Genomic DNA, 17,045 nt, shown 5'->3' on the forward strand with positions numbered 1-17,045 from the left:
CTTTAATCCCTTAATTCTTAATTTCAATTCAACTTCCTAGTTGCCTGCCTGGCAAGAATTCTGCTTTTCTAAAAAAAAAAAAAAAAAAAAAAAAAAAAATTTCCTCTCTCTTCTAAAGCTTCCAATATCTAAATGTCACGTCATTCCTTCATTTCTACTGTTCCCTAGACCTGCACTATTCACATCTACATCTCTTGCCTTCATTTTCTTTTGCATAAACAGATTTCTACATTCTTGTAGCTTGAATCTGCTAGCTGATAGTTTGCTCTGGGCCAGAAACTGTTCCGAAGCCTTACGTGTATTATCTTAATATTCGCAGCAAGTGTACTATTTTTCATCTATGGCTGAGAAAACTGAGAGGCAATAGTGTTTATTTAAGTAACTGGGGTGAGGTTACCAGCTTGCAAGTGGAGGAGCCAGGATGGAACCGTGGCTGAGTCGAATTCCTTGCTCCACGGCTCATGGCCCTCCTACCACCTCCTTCGAGAGCAATGCAAACACAGTTTCAGTAGAAGGGTCGAAAGCTCAAATTTGGCAAATGACTGGCCGTGAGTTGTAACTGTGAATCTGGAAGAGAACAAAGTTAATTTCCTGGATTTGAATCAAAACCACCGAGCTGGCAAATCTAGGATAATGCTTTCACAGGTTGCTCTCAACCTCTCTTCTCAAGATCTCCTTTGTTATTATTTTCACCATTTTCTGCTCAGTGGTCACCGTTTCCGATATGTCTCTCTTTGCCCATCCGCAGTGCTTTATCTCACTTCCTAGACCTTTTAAACCGCTGAATTCTCTCACCTAAAATTCCTGAAGAAGGTGAGATGATTTTAGCTCAGTCTCTGAAATTATTTTTATTATTGTTTTGAGAGTCAGTGAGGCCTGGAGATTAGAACATTGGATTTGAAAGGAAAATCTGTGGATCAAAAAGCTGGATCTGCCATCAAGTGCTGGGTGACATTAGGGAGGTACTTCTTAAAAGGAACTGTCCATCTATAAAGGACAGGGAAAACTAGCCTACTTCACAGGACTGTTATAACTTTCAAATTCGACAGAGCACACAAAAGCCACTAGAATAGTCATAAAGTTTTAGAGCTATTCATATTGGTCTTGTTATCCTGCCATGGGTTATCTGTGCTATGTGATCGTGCTGATATTAATCTGTTTTAATCTTTGTCAAAAACCTACCATCTGAAAATATTGGTTTTTATAAATGTGTTGCATCAGGGTATTTAAAGAATTAAAAATATGTGTAAGCCTGAAGTACTCTCATTGCTGTTTCTTATAATGGGGACAGTAGTGAGATAGTAAGATGGCCTTTAACTCGCTCTCTACGTCTGTGGTTTGTCTAGATGTGGGTTGGCTTACGTCATTTGTTTACTGGAAATATGTGGAAGAGTTGTTAGTTCAGAAACTTAGTTTGGTTTTCAGAAATATGATCTGAAGTTGCAAAAAGCCAAAGTTAAGTGAATTAGCCCACAAATGGTACTATTAGCACGCTTTCCACTGTTACGTTGTAGCCCAGGTGGAACAATTAACAACTGCTTCGAACACTTTTACAGGTGTGTTTTATTTATGGGTTATACTCGATCGCGGCTCAGTCACATTACCGTGCTATTCACGACCAATTATCCTGAGATACAGCGAACTTTTAGACCAAATTGAACCATCTGTTATATATATAAACTCTGAATTCTTCGAAATGTTTTCAGCTCAGAAAAAAAAATGAATGTTTACATTTACTGAAAAATGTTTGTGATTTGCAGCAGTCATTTAAAATCTGTTTCTATCAGGCTGTAGTGTATATGGAGTAAATGCATTCAGGAGTGTGCTCTGCGCTCAAATAATCTTGTTTCTTGGTGGAGGAGTAGTAGAGAAGTCCCCAAACAGGTTTCAAATGGCCAAGATGTCAGGGTGGAAGGGGAGTAGAGAAGTCCCCAAACAGGTTTCAAAGGGCGGAGATGTCAGTCCTAAAAGTTTGAGCAATTGGTAAGAACATTGCTATAATCAAGCTCACTTCGAAATTTCTACCAAGACAGACACATAAACAAATACCATGTACGGTGACAACTGTCAAAATTGAGGCAGATCTAAAGAGCCCTGGTGCACAATGGAGGGTAGCATGGGTTTTGGTTGGAGTGGTGAAACAGGAAGCTACTGTTTAGCGCACAATCCAGCAGGCATGTAAGAACACAATCCAGCAGGCATGCAGAAGAGCGTGGTCTTCTGGGAAAGGAAATTAATCTAACGTGGAGGAGATCAAGTAGGACCATGCCAGAGAGTGAGCCTTGTGTTTCTCCCAGGGCTGCCTTTCAATGAGGGAATCCACCCTGTGGCTTTGCTGTACTGATGTTCCTATTTTCTCAGTCCTTCCTATGTGTCTAGAGCTCCAGGAGTCTCTTACTACGATTCTTTCTTTCTTCTTGTCTCCTAGCCTGCAGCCTCTGTTCTTTCCTAACTGATTTCTATCTTTTTAACCACGTCATTATCTTGGCCTAGCATTACATCAATTAAAATCAACTGCCTACCACCCTTCAGTAACCGTTCAGAGATGGTTCTCTGTTGGTGACATCCCATCTATCTCACTTTAGAGTAATGCTTGTCACTCACCTATAGCATCCACCGTACTGTAGACTCTGGGAGGGCAGACATCAGATCGGTCTTGTCCACAATTGCAATCCCGCTATCCTGAATGACGTCAAGCACATACCAAACTCTCAAAACATTAGTTTTAAAATAAATGCTTGTTTATGTTTATCTTTCCAATTGATTCAACTTTACATTCTTCCTTTCATAAAAAAATATCTATTTTCTCTCCTCTTGTTTCTTCTGTTTCCATCCTAGTCTGATGGATTTAGCCCACCAAATTCTCATGTCTCATAGCTTAAATTATGTCTTAATTGAGATGTGCATTCAATGCTATGGGACTCTTTCTAAATTACTGTTTATTTGTTCATTTCCTATCCTGATACACATTAACCAATTTCCCTCCATCACGCCAGTGGGAAGGATTTGAATAGAAGCCAAGGAAGATTTTTTTTTCTAATAGTCTTCTGTGAAATACTTCAGGATAATCTTATAAATTCTAAACACACACACATCCTTAAGTTTCAGTAAATGGTCATAAATGAATGAGAATAACATAATCTGCTGTGCCTGCATGTTATATTAGCCATCTCAGGCTTCTGTAACAAAATACCAAAAACTAGGTGGTTTAAACAGCAGATATTTATTTCTCATAGTTCTGGAGGTTATGGAGTCTGAAATCAGGGTGCTAGTGTGGTTGGGTTCTGGTGAAAGCCCTCTTCCTGGCTTGCAGACTCTGCCTTCTTGTTGTAGCCTCACAGAGCAGAGACAGAGAGAATTGTGTTTTTTGTTTGTTTGTTTGTTTTTGTTTTTGTTTCCCTGTAGGGGCTCCTATGCCATCATGAGGGCTCCACCGTCACTATCTAATTGCCTCCCAAAGTCTCTGTTTCCAAATACCATCACATTGGGAGCTAGACCTTCAACATATGACTTTTAGAGGGACCCCATTCAGTCCATAGGACATATTTATATAAATCTCATGCGTGTGAACATACATACATATACATGTACTTTTTTCCTATGTTTGTACATTATATTTGTGTTAGTTATGTGTCTAGAACAGTGTGATCAGTGAACCCTTTGGAGTCTCTGATATATATTCAAGGGGTCTGTTGGGTTAAGACTACTTTTATAAGTCAAGTAAGACAATGATTTTTTTTCCACTTTATCAGCATTTGCACTGATGGCTCAAAAGAATGACCCATAAAAATGCAGATGGTTTAACATGAATCATGACTGTAGTCTTGGTATGAGGAGATGCAATTGAGTCATGACCTGAGGAACTATTTTCTCATAGGGTACCAAAAAGAACAACTGCCATAAACTGGTTAATTACATTTGGGTAACTGAGCAGATATTTTGCCAAAAAGGTATCAATTAGGCCTGTCACTTCAAGGAAAATAACTGACAAGATTTATTGCCAATGATAAAGTTCAAATTTTCAAGCAAGTTAGAATTTTGGAAAACTTCTTTGCATCACCATAAGCCTGACAGCTTCAAGATTTTCTGATGGGTGATTTTATTAATGAATGTGATTTTTTATATTGTTGTAATGAAGTGGGTCAGCAGTTGAAAAACTTGCATAAGATATTGAACCAATATTTTCCGATCAATAAGTGATGTAACAAAATCAGACATGGGCACAAAATTCATTCAAAGTGCAAAAATAAAAATAAAACCAACCTGTAAGGAACTACTACAGGTTGAATTTTGGTGCAGTATCGAGGAAAAACACCCATAACATTATTCTCTTTTCTAACAGTATATCAGTAGGGGCAAGATATTATTCGTAGACATCCACCAAAACATATTGAAATACGTTGACCAGAAGGAAATGTAAGTATTAGCTGTCTTGAATTAATTCAGATATTAAAGAGAAATACAGAGATAACATACAGTACTACTCTTCTCAAAAATTTTTTGGTTTGGAAAATGAATTTTTAATAAAAACAGTATACCTACAGGTAATGGGTTTCTTATTGTTATACTTAAATAAATTAATTAACAAGTATATGTTTAAATCTCTCAGTTTTAGTCTCTAAAGCAGAAAATATTGTGAGGTATAAGCCCCAAAATAGAAGTTTTTGAGATACTCATTACTTTTTAAGAGTATAAAGGGTTTTTGTGATCAACATTTAAAGAATCTCTAGAAGAAATTTGACTTTGTGCTAAATCTAACAAACAGAGCACTCATACATTTTATTCCACTGCCAAGAACTGCAGAATTTAACCAAACTCCTGGGGAAAAATGAATAGAATATTCTTGTATTTGCTCATTATCTTAACTGAATGTATTTTATTCTCTCTTTTTTCGCAAATTTTCCAAATCTTTTCTAGCCACTCATGTCTACCATCTGTATTTCTAAAATGTGATCAATATTGCTTTTTGTGTTTGTGTATGTGTATTGGTGCGTGTGTGCATTGTGATTATTAATCCAAACTCTTTCCCAATTTTCACATACTTTACACAATTCATTAGACATTTGGATCTAACTATTGCTGACATTTAAATATTTCAGGGCTCTTGGCCAAAGTTTTCTTAAAACATCAACTTTACTGTTCCTGGAAAATAAAACAGTAGCCTAGCTACTGTTGTTTTTCTTCCTCTTATTCTCTTCCTTACTTTAATAATGCAACCCATCCCTTCTTACCCACAACATGGCAGTGTGCTAACATTGCTAGCCCACTATGAACATGACATTTCCTGCGTCCTATGAAAATTTTTGTAATTTTATATATCTCTACTCATAGATAAAATTGTAAACTTGAGAATCACAAAAAGATAGGAGAGAATAGAGATGATCAGTTTAGCCTTTTCTTTTGCAAAATTGCTTTCCTGGCTTTTCTGTGGCTGGTCTCATGGTTTTTTTATGCATAAAATTCTTCACATTGTGTTTTCCTACTTTAGTTTCTTTTTTTACTCATTTACCTTCTCCGTCAGAAGATTTTTGGACCATAGATTACATCTTCTTCCTCATTCAATTCCACATTCTAGTACAGAACCTGGGATGTAGACAGAATTCCATAATTATCACCATATTCCATAAAGAAATGGTGAAACAAGAATTGAATTGGATCATCCAATATCAAAGCCAATATTTTTTTTTTTTGCATATTTTTATGGCTTTTATTTCCTGAAACTTTCTTGGGTTCTGTTGGGCTCTTACCAGCCACAGGAAGAACCTGAGAAATGCACATTAAACACATTAATAGGGAGCCCTGGATGGCTCAGCAGTTTAATGCCGCCTTCCACCCAGGCCCTGATCCTGGGGTCCCAGGATCGAGTCTCACGTCGGGCTCCCTGCATGGAGCCTGCTTCTCCCTCTGCCTGTGTCTCTGCCTCTCTTTCTGTATCTCTCATGAATAAGTAAATAAAATCTTTAAAAAACAAAAACACATTAATAGAATCTCAGAAGTCAGATACTATGTGAAGCTCTCTCAGAAAACACACATTGCATTCACCTCTAAGGCCTCTATAAGCTAAACAAAAAATTCCTACTGGATTAACATTCATCTTTTTACTCTTTGCTTTAAATATTGAAATTAGATCTGAATGACCCCCAGTGTTTTTTTCCCCCACAAATTTGCTTGCTGATGCTAAATTAATTGTTGTAAAGCGACTAACAATTTTGTGTGTACCTCTTTCTTATGCCTTTCTAATAGTTGTCTTCTAGGCTTTTTCCCCCTTTTTTCAGGAATATCTGTGAACTCCCAACATAGTCCTTCAACTGACAATTATTAAGATATTCATAGTATGTGAGAATTTTTATACTAATTACTGTGCAAAAATTGGGGAAGAAAGATTGGCACCTCACTTTCCACCAGAGTCCTCAACCTTAGAGTTCCTTTCAAAAACCTTGGAAATTTTAAAATCCTCTGTCCAGTCCATATTTCAGATCAATTAAATTGAAATAGTAGTAGATATAATTCTATGATGAGTATTTTTAAAGTACCCAAGTGATTCTAATGTTCAGTTAAATTTGAGAATCTGGAGGTATGGAAGGAAAGATAAAAATTACCATCTTCTGTTCAATATCTAAGTGGAAATGTAGACTATGGGTTTCAATTCAAGCCTGTCTAGCTTTAGAAATATTACACCTTTCTGCCACTCAGAGTGAAAGAGAGAAGTGAGGGACAGAGATACCTATAGTATCAGGTAAAAAGCATTAAACTTAGTAAGAGAATAAAAGAAAAAAATATTAAATAGCTGTGTATGCGCTATTGATTTGACTATTTCACAGAAGGCTCATAGTATAGTAAGTTTTTATTTTTGGTGACATACTAAAAGAAGAAGAGAGAAACTAAGGTAAAAACAAAGAAGGGAAATATTTTCATGTATTTATTGACATTTTGAGTAATTCTGTATGGGAAAGAAAAAATAAACTAAATGTGGATTATCTATAAAAGTCGGATCTAGAGACTCTTGGGAGTTAGTTCTGTTCAGGCTGCTGTAATAAAATACCACAGATGGTATTTCTAAACAATGGAAATTTATTTCTCACAATTCTAAAGGCTCAAAGTTCAATAGGGTGTGAACATGGTCGCTTAAAGCGCTCTCTTCAGGCTCAAGACTTCTTATATCCTCATGCAGTAGAAGGGCCTAAGGACTTCTGTTGGGTCTATTAAAAATAAAAAAAAAACAAAAAACAAACACTAATACCATTCATGAGGGCCGCAACTGTGTAATCTAATCACCTCCCAAAGACTCCGCCTTCTAACACTATCGCACCGGGCACGAGAATTCCAGCATGTGAATTCTGGGGCAACACAAACATTTAGACCAGAGCATTAGTTGCAGAGATTGGAGATTTCCAGTAGGCCAAAATTCTGCCTTAGAGTAAGGAGAGATGTCAAACTGCCTATATGATTGAAGTCATCTTTAAGGAGGTAATGGGCTAACAGGTGGAATTAGGTGGCAATGAACTGAGAAATGGGGGCAACTTGAGAGGGGGAGGTCTGACGATGAGAGAAGAAATCTACCATTGAAGAAGAGCACATATAAGATGAACTTGACAGTGTTGTGCTATCACAGATGACAAAAGGGAGTGATAATTGGATATTACTTGGTTTGTTGACAAGATAGTGATTTGTAACATTTTGTGATTATTGTAGTATGAGAAAAAAATTGGGGGTGGGAGTTTGACAATATTCTTAGGAATTACTAACTTAAATATTACTAACAAATAATAAGTAGACAATTCTATCAAAAATATTTACTGTCAAGGGAAAATAGAACATGGTAACCTAGTAAGATAGCGTGTTGATGGAAGAAAGTTTTTAGGAATTAAGGAAATCACTTTATTTTCTTTTATCTCTCCCCCACATACATAATTATGTTCATCTGCAGCCATGTATTATAACCATCACTTTTATCCTCTCTTTGTACACATGAATAGAAACTCTATTTTATTTCCAAAGCAGCTTGGATAAGCCCCATGTTTTTAACTTGCTTGTTTCTATGTAGATTTTCCCAAGTAGGCTATGGACTTTTCAGTACAAGTTCTGTGTTTTATTAACCTCAGCAGCCATAGAAACTCATCAGAGATCAATAAATGCCCAATGACCTGATTAATTATTTATTATATGTCTTATAATTATTTCAAGTGTTTATTCCAGATAAGTGTTCACCAAAATGGTGAAATGAAAATGAGGAAAGATGCTGTGTTTCTGTTGTTCTATTTAGATGCAAAAAAGTGCCGTGATACAGATTATAAAAGGAATATGGGGTTGGTAGCACTCAAAAACATAAAACAATATTTTTGATAAACTATTTGTCACTTCTAATCTACATTTCAGTGTTCCCTAAGCTACATAATAAATCTAGAGGTTCTATTGCCTTAGATATTGGAACTGCTAACCTTGGTCTCTCAAGAAATGGCATTCTGTAATAAAGCTTTTTTAAAAACATTTTATTTATTTATTCATGAGAGACAGAGAGAGAGGCAGAGACACAGGCAGAGAGAGAAGCAGGCTCCATGCAAGGAGCCTGATGTGGGACTTGATCCCGGGACTCCAGGGTCATACCCTAAGCCGAAGGCAGACGCTTAACCGCTGAGCCACCCAGGCATCCCTAAAGGTTTTTTTTTTTTTTTTTTGTAAGATTTTATTTATTTATTTTAATGAGAGAGAAAGAGAAAGAGAGAGAGCACAAATGGGAAGGGCAAAAGGAAAGGGAGAGAGAATTTCAAGCAGGACTCCAACATGAGTGGGTAGCCCGACTTGGGGCTCGATTTCATGACCTTGAGGTCATGACCTGAGCCAAAGCCAAGAGTTGGACACAACTGACTGTGCCACAGAGGTGCCCCACAAATAAAAAAAGGTTTCGAAAAGATGATTAAAAAATGCTTACAGATGTTTTAAAAACACACAAAAACACTAATGTAATGCAATGCAGTATTGATTCTGGAAATCTAAAAAACAAACAAACAAAAAAACAAACCCTGAAGTCTCTTCATGTTGACAAGGTAGCTTCAGGGAGGAGCTGGCTCCAAATGACTTAAACTGGTATTACATTTAACAAGGGGGAGAGAGATCTCTTGGTAGAGATAGATTTGGCAAGAATTTATAAATAACAAGATGACAGACTCCTAGATTGATGAAAGAATACTGGAAATGAGGCAGCAGTGTCATCATCATTTACCATCTGCTCCTCCCCATATGTGGTTGGATGGAACATGACTGAATTGTGATAACTCCCATGAGCATTAAGTCTAGGACACTTGTATGGTCCTTACTTTTAAATATTGTAACTAAGAGAGCAATGGACTCTATGTAGAAGTTTACAATGCACCCATGATCTATTGACTGGGATTGTTTTTGCATTAATGGAAGAATTTAGAGAAAAATATTATATTTGAGGTAAAATCTATATCCAGCTTTAAAGGCTTCCCTTAGTGACTGGATGTGGACTGTTCTGCACAGGACCACTTACAGTAAAGGTTAGTTGATTAAATACTTTCAAAAGCAAACAACTGATTGAAAGCTTTTCTATGGGCTGGAACAAACTATTCTCATTTCTGTATCCTCAGGACTCCAATTTAAATTAAAATTACAGAAGTCAAATGTAAATATTTGAACAAAACGAAAGTTATGATAACTGTGGTGTTTGAGAAGGAACACTCTTCCCATTATTTTTGCTGCAGGATGTACTAAAGTAATGGGAAAAGTTAGTGATTGTCCGGGCAAATGTTTCTGGAGGTGAAGAATTGTGGGATACAAGATTTATGATCATGGCAGGGCTTGATGACCAGCTGGATGGATACAAGGGGAAAGAAAAGCAGATCATCAAAGAGAAGGCCAAGTTTACTACCACGCAGTAAGCCATTACATGTGATTAAAAAATGATGAGTTGTTCTAGTTTGAAAGCAAAAATATATGGAGTCTGTTTACAAGAAAAAGTCTGTTAAGTCAAAGTGAATGTCGTGCTATCAGGGTGCTGTAACCAGAAGCTGTCTAATGCGATGACAAATGTCATTTGACTTCCTGGGTTCCCAAACTAAGCCCACCCCTTATCAGATGTGTGACCTTGAGAGAGTTGCCTGACCTGTCTTTGATTCAATTTCCTCATTTATAAAAAAAAAACTGTCTGTTCCATTGGCTTGTCAGGATCAAAGTTTTAAAATCCTTGTAATGGATTTACTTGAAAATCTAGCCCAAGGAGGTACCCCACACATATTAACCATTGGAGCATATTCTCATTTTCAGATCAAACTCATGGAGATGTTATTTCCTTTACTTCCTATAATCTTATTTAGTCTTGAGCGTCCACTTTGCTTAAGAGCAGAGTTAAATTAATCTGGCCCGCTGCTTGTAAACTCAGTAATTTCAGTAGAGAATGAGTCTTTGATATTCAAAAACTGTCTTCTGTCTTATGGTGGTTTGTGCTGCTGAGGTCAGTCACTCTGTATCTCCCACTCTTTTTTTTTTTTTTTTTTTTTTAAAGATTTTATTTATTTATTCATAGAGACACAGCTAGAGAGAGAGACAGAGACACAGGCAGAGGGAGAAGCAGGCTCCATGCAGGGAGCCCGATGTGGGACTCGATCCCGGGGTCTCCAGGATCACACCCTGGGCTGCAGGCGGCGCTAAACCGCTGCGCCACTGGGGCTGCCCTGTATCTCCCACTCTTAAAAACAAAACAACAACAACAAAAAAACCCTCCATTGCTTCTCTAATGGGACAGATTTAATGTTCTCCACCCAATCCCATTTTGGTAGCAATTAACCAGCTGTGTAAACTCTTCACCAAAAACTCGAGACCCCTTCATGATCACTGGTCTCCATCAGTCCATCACAACCAGAATGATGGGGGCTTTAAAACCTCAAATAATCATCATTCTTCTCCCACTTTAGTACCATGATGGACACATGGCTTCTCAAAGAATCTTGGAACCCCTCCAGGTTATAGCACGGGAATTGAGATAAAAGTCCTGACTGCTCTAGAATTTACCCAAACCGAATCCATGTGAAACCCTTCTTGGGGACATCTGATTATGCCTGTTCCTATTAATCATATCTCTGTCTCTGGGAGGGGAAATCCCTCTTTTTAGAGAAAAAAATCACTTTTGCTTTCTCTTCTCATTGTGGTTGGTAAAAAAAGAGAATCTGATAGACATTCTTTTTCCAATTCTATTTTAAATTTTATGAAAAATCTTGTGATGCAAAAGATGTATGTGCCTCCAGACTTCCTGCCTCAGTACCTTCAGTTTTCATGTTGTTCAAGCCAAAACTCTTGGATTTATCTTATACTTCTTTTCGTTGTCCACCTCTTTTATCCAGTCTGTCACTAAATCTTTTTTTTTTTTTCTTTTTCTGAATATACGCAGTATCTGGCTGGTTCTCAACTTTCCATCTTTATACTCTAAACTGTCCCCTATCTTGACCACTACAATGTTTTCTAAACTGTTACCCAACTTCCACTCTAGCATATATTTAGTCAGTTTGCTACCCTGCAATCCCAATCATCTTTTTATTTTTATTTTTTTGAGATTTTATTTATTTATTCATGAGAGACACACAGAGAGAGGCAGAAACACAGGCAGAGGGAGAAGCAGGCTCCATGCAGGGAGCCTGACATGGGACTCGATCCCAGGACCCCAGGGTCCCGGGATCATGCCCTGAGCCAAAGGTAGACGCTCAACCACCGAGCCACCCTCAATTGAGGCAACCCTCAATCATCTTTTTAAAAGCATGGTCAGGCTGAGTGATGTCCTGGGTCAGACTCCTCAAGTAGCTTCAGATTTTACTAAGAATAATAGTTGAAAATCCCTACTTTACCAGTGTTCTCACAATGGCTGCTCTGTAGACCCTCCCTTTTTCTTATTCAAGTCACACCAATCTTATTGCTGCTTCTTAAACACACCAACTACTAGCTTCTGCACTTGTTGCTGGAAACTTCCTTGTCCAAATAGCTACAAATTTCACCCTTCACATCCTTTAGGTCTTGCTTAAATGCCACCTTATCAAAAAAAGATTGTTTTCAATTTCTTTATAAAATAGAACCTTCTCATTATATTCTTCATCCACTTATTTGGCTTTATATTTCTTCATGGTGGTTATTGCTTCCAGACATGATTTATTGTATGCTTTCTTGTTTATTGTTGTATTCCCTCCACTATGAAAGTTCCCATAGAGAAGGATTTGTGTCTGTTTGCTGACTGCTACATCTCCCCACAGTACAACAGGCACACTTTAGGTTCTTAGCAAATATTTGTTGAGGGAATGAAATGCTCCTTGAATGTCTTACCTCTTAATTTTCAAAACCATTTTTCTGAAACTATAACCATCAAAACAGCTTTCTCATAAAAAATACTGATGGAGTTCTTACAAGCCAAGATACCTTAGTTTTCAAGACACATAAAAGTTTAAAGAAATCTGTTTTAGAAGTTCTAATTACTATTACTTTTAAGATTTAATGAGTTTCTACTTGTCTGGCATAATCTGAGCATTAAATTTAGTGCTAACTCACTAACAACATATGCTATTTTATGGTCTTCTATTCCTGGGACAAATAAATTCTCCAGGGGAAAAAAAAATGATACCTCTAGACCACTGCAGGAAGGTGTGAAAGGCAAAGTGAAAAAAAAAAACAAAAACAAAAACAAAACAAAACAAAAAAAACACAAGAAATGAAAGGTTTCTGTACCCTGAGAAGACTGTATGAGATTGAGGAGACTGACCCCTCCAACCTCTCCCCTCCCCACCATTTACTAGAGGAGACTCCAGTTCCTAAGGTCAGCTTTCTACTGCAGGAGAGATGGAAAAAGTGCCAAGGAATGAGCAAGAATGAATCCCTGATGCAGCAGCTTTTGATTAAAAAAAATATATATATATTTTAAATAAAATATATTTAAATAAAAAAATATTTAAATATATTTAAATAAAAAATAATATATATATTTATATATGCTTGTATTCTCTCTGAGGGACCTCATACAGTTCTGACTTCTTGCGGTGCATAGAACTTTTAAGGATAAAGGCATATGTTCATTCAGGCGGAAGATTGATGATTACTGGCTGAAAATAAGCATATCTGAAACCATAGGAGTCCACCACTTAAAATATCTAATCAGAAAAAATCCTGGCACTGTCACAGAAGTCCCTAATTAGCTACCGGGTGTTTGAGTCCAGTATCAATGTATAGAGAAGTGACGATCAGTCTACCTGAAAATTTACTGGTGTTTTATTTCATTAATATATCTCCCGTTATGCTTTAAAGCCAACTTGGTTTCATTTTTTCCCCCTTCTTTGTTAATAAACTGTGATTGTGCCTTGTAATGAATATACCCGTAAACCATCTGGCAGTTGTCTCACGGCTCATTACGTGCTATGGGCCACTCTGAGAAGCTGCCTCAGGTGACATTTTAAACTGGTACATGCAGAGAAAAATCGCTTTTTATTATTGAGATCAAATTTTGGAAAAAGCAGAGCTCTCTCCTTCTTCTTGCCATCAATATCTAAGAGGAAGACGTGGTTAATCAAATGATAGGCCAACCATAGTTCTCATTTGGGGGTTCTGAATGACAATTCTCTGCATGTACATATCTATATGTTTTTACATGAGCCAAGGAGATAATGTTTTACACACTAGGGCTGTTGTGATTTCTAATACAATTTTCATTTCTTAATGATTGATTATTTCCATATTAACCTCATTGTTTTATAGAGTTCTGTGAATATTTCATAGGTACTAGGAACTTGGCATTCTGACAGTCTTCTTGGGATAAAACTGTGCCCTGGAGACCTCATCACCACAGATTTTTGGAGTTGGAGTTTCTTTCCAACACATGCTACCACATTTTCCTTTTTTTTTTTTTTTAATTTTTATTTATTTATGATAGTCACACACAGAGAGAGAGAGAGAGGCAGAGACACAGGCAGAGAGAGAAGCAGGCTCCATGCACCGGGAGCCCGACGTGGGATTCGATTCCGGGTCTCCAGGATCGCGCCCTGGGCCAAAGGCAGGCGCCAAACCGCGGCGCCACCTAGGGATCCCACATTTTCCATTTTTGATTCAGGTTGTCCACTTTTAATATTGTGCTGTCTCATGTGAATAGTATTTCATTTTGGCAAAATCACAATTAGTGCTCTAAATGGCAATCTGTCATTCTGTTGCTACTTAATGCTAAGTTTACTGTAGGTAGGAAACTGTGTGGAAACTATATTTTCAAAGAATAAATCTTAGAAGGAAAAGTGTTTACAATGCACAAATGAGATATATTGAACTCATGATTCCATTCAGGCAGATTATGTCATAATTCTGCTTCATAGCCATGAGATAGATCCATAATCTGGGAAAATGAAAACTCTGCAAAAAATATGCATGCAAATGATTTTTAATGTTTTCTTCTGATGGAAATGAAGCTTTTAAATTGTTTTGTTATTACCAGACAGCGCATAACTTTGCTTGATTGAGGAAAGGCAGAGAACAGTATTTAAAGAAATGGCTCAGGATATGGACGCCTGGGTGGCTCAGGGATTGAGCCTCTGCCTTTGGCTCAGGGTGGGATCCAGTCCCACGTGGGGCTCCCTGTGAGCAGCCTGCTTCTCCCTCTGCCTGTGTCCCTGCCTCTCTCTCTCTCTCTCTGTGTCTCTCATGAATAAATAAACAAAATATTTTTTAAAAAATGGCTTAGGATAATGAGCATTGAAAATAAATTTTGAAATTTCAGGGAAAGAGATCTTGAAAAAAAAAATTCTCCTAAAATTTAACCAGATGCTTAGAAACACCAACTTAACAAGCTTCTCAGGACACTGTAATACTTGCCAATATACTTCTATTTTGATTTATTTTATGAGACAAAAACCCGAAATAACTATAGTTACAAGAAACAATGGTAGTTTGTTTTGAGCATCATTTTGTAATTGGTTTTTAAAGAGATGTTAAAATATACACCCATGCTGATGCAGAGAGAGAGAGAGAGAGAGAGAAGAGAGGAGAAAGAATATGCATGTCATTAGAAAGATTTGAGTTGGTTAATAATTATTGGAAAATAGTATTCTTGAAGGAATAAGTTACATTAAAAGGGAAAAGACAAGGTGGTTTTTCTCTTGGGGTCAAATGATGCATGGCATTTCTATAGATACATGGAAAATATTCTTTACTGTAATGAGATTTAGTGCAAAAACAAAGCAAAAAAACAAACCCAAAATTCTGGCCTGGGAATCATGAGACCATACAGCACCAGGAGTCAGCCTATGGTACCAGCACATCTACTGTATTGCAATTACTAGGTTGCATTGTGTCTCTATCAGATTCTAAGTTCCTTGAAGGGGGGGGGGAGGTGTATTTATCTTTTTTTTTTTTTTTTTTTTTTTTTTTAGATGCAGCACTGAAAGGAAGCACGATGTTAAGTGTTCTTTACTCTCCAAAAATATTTTTATTTTTTTATTTTTTTAAAGGTTTATTTATTTATTCATGACAGGTACACACACAGAGAGAGAGAGAGAGAGAGAGGCAGATACACAGACAGAAGGAGAAGCAAGCTCCATGCAGTAGCCTGACATAGGACTCGATCCCGGGTCTCCAGGACCAGGCCCTGGGCTGAAGGCAGCGCTAAACCGCTGAGCCACTCGGGCTGCCCTCTCCAAAAATATTTTAATACTTATTTCCAAAAATCTAATGCTAAATTTGGACAGAAATTCCAAACGTATAACACTGCATTAAAGGGTTTTTATTTTTTATTTTTATCTATTTTTATATTTATTTTTTTAATATTTTATTTATTTATTCATGAGACACACACACACACACAGAGGCAGAGACACAGCAGAGGGAGAAGCAGGCTCCATGCAGGGAGCCTGGTGTGGAACTCAATCCCAGGACCCCAGGGTCATGACCTGAGCCCAAGTCAGGTGCTCAACCCCTGAGCCCCCCAGGGGCTCTGAAGGGTTTCTATTTCTGATGTACTTATGGCTTTGATACAGTTCATCTCTTGTTTCAAAGAGTAAACATTAAAAGCCAAACACAATTCACAAAATGTCTGACTTTTCACAAACACACAAAATGTCTGACTTAGTTTGTAAGAGCAGTGCAATCTTAGGTGAAGGTTTTATGTGGAGTCTGAGTTTTCTCTTACACTTAAGCTTGCACCTCTTATTGGCCAGCATTAGTCACAGATGGAGCCGTCTACCTGAACACACATGCTGCCAAGGAAGAGGCCCACTGAGAACACGTTTCAAATCCAAGACTCCACAAAAGATTAAGGTACATATCTGTGAATTACAAGGGGGCATCAGAGCAAAGGTGCCCATTTTCTTCAACGTGGTCAAGCAAAAACATGTGATTGTTATGATCTTCAGTAGTCCAATGGAACAAGGCCCAAACTCAGAAAAAAAATCAGAGCTTTTAAATTATCCTTCATGATTAGCCTTCCAAATAAGATGAGAAGAATTATTTGTAAAGGTATTTTTGAAAAAGAGTATACTGGGTTCCTAAGAAATGGTGGAAAGTGAAAAAAAGTGTGATGGAGTTTTCACATAACTTACAATAATAGTGTTAGAGAAATCACACATCCAATAATTGGATAATCATTATGAAACAAAGCATTCCATAAAGATACTAAATTATTCCAAGATATATTTAAATACAAGATACTTTTGAAGATACTCGTATACAAAGGAAATCTTCAAAATCTCCCACTGGGACATCTACTTTTTTCTCTTTATTATTAAGTGCACATGTTCTTTTTTTTTTTTCATGTTCTTAATAAATAGGTAGACTTATGTAGACCAAAGAGATAGACCCCTCCCCCCCCCAAAAAAAAAGAAAATACTGAAATACTGTTCACATACACACAGAATCAAGTTTCCGATAGGCCCAGGTAAATGTCTAGTCTAGTAGATGTTCTAATGATTCTTTCCCACTGGCTGCAGATCGCTGTTAAGAGCTGCTATAAATCCTTATTCTCAGGCATAAAAGCTAATTACTATCATAGGTTAGGAATGAATTTTCCTCTTCCCTCTGTG

At 37.2% G+C, this 17,045-nt stretch overlaps 2 long non-coding RNA genes across 2 annotated transcripts in view; one reads left to right on the plus strand and one right to left on the minus strand.

The window, feature by feature from the left end:
* Positions 1–17,045, plus strand: part of LOC118352368 (uncharacterized) — a 53,240-nt gene that overhangs the window by 21,252 nt on the left and 14,943 nt on the right. The window lies entirely within an intron of this gene.
* Positions 365–15,299, minus strand: LOC112662610 (uncharacterized). Its single transcript, XR_003138696.3, has 4 exons — positions 15,224–15,299; positions 5,510–5,583; positions 2,605–2,682; positions 365–567 (listed from the first exon to the last, which is right to left on the minus strand). It is a non-coding gene; the product is annotated as an uncharacterized LOC112662610 (long non-coding RNA).

Source organism: Canis lupus, chromosome 13 (genome assembly GCF_003254725.2).
Source record: "Canis lupus dingo isolate Sandy chromosome 13, ASM325472v2, whole genome shotgun sequence".
NCBI classification, from domain to species: Eukaryota; Metazoa; Chordata; class Mammalia; order Carnivora; family Canidae; genus Canis; species Canis lupus.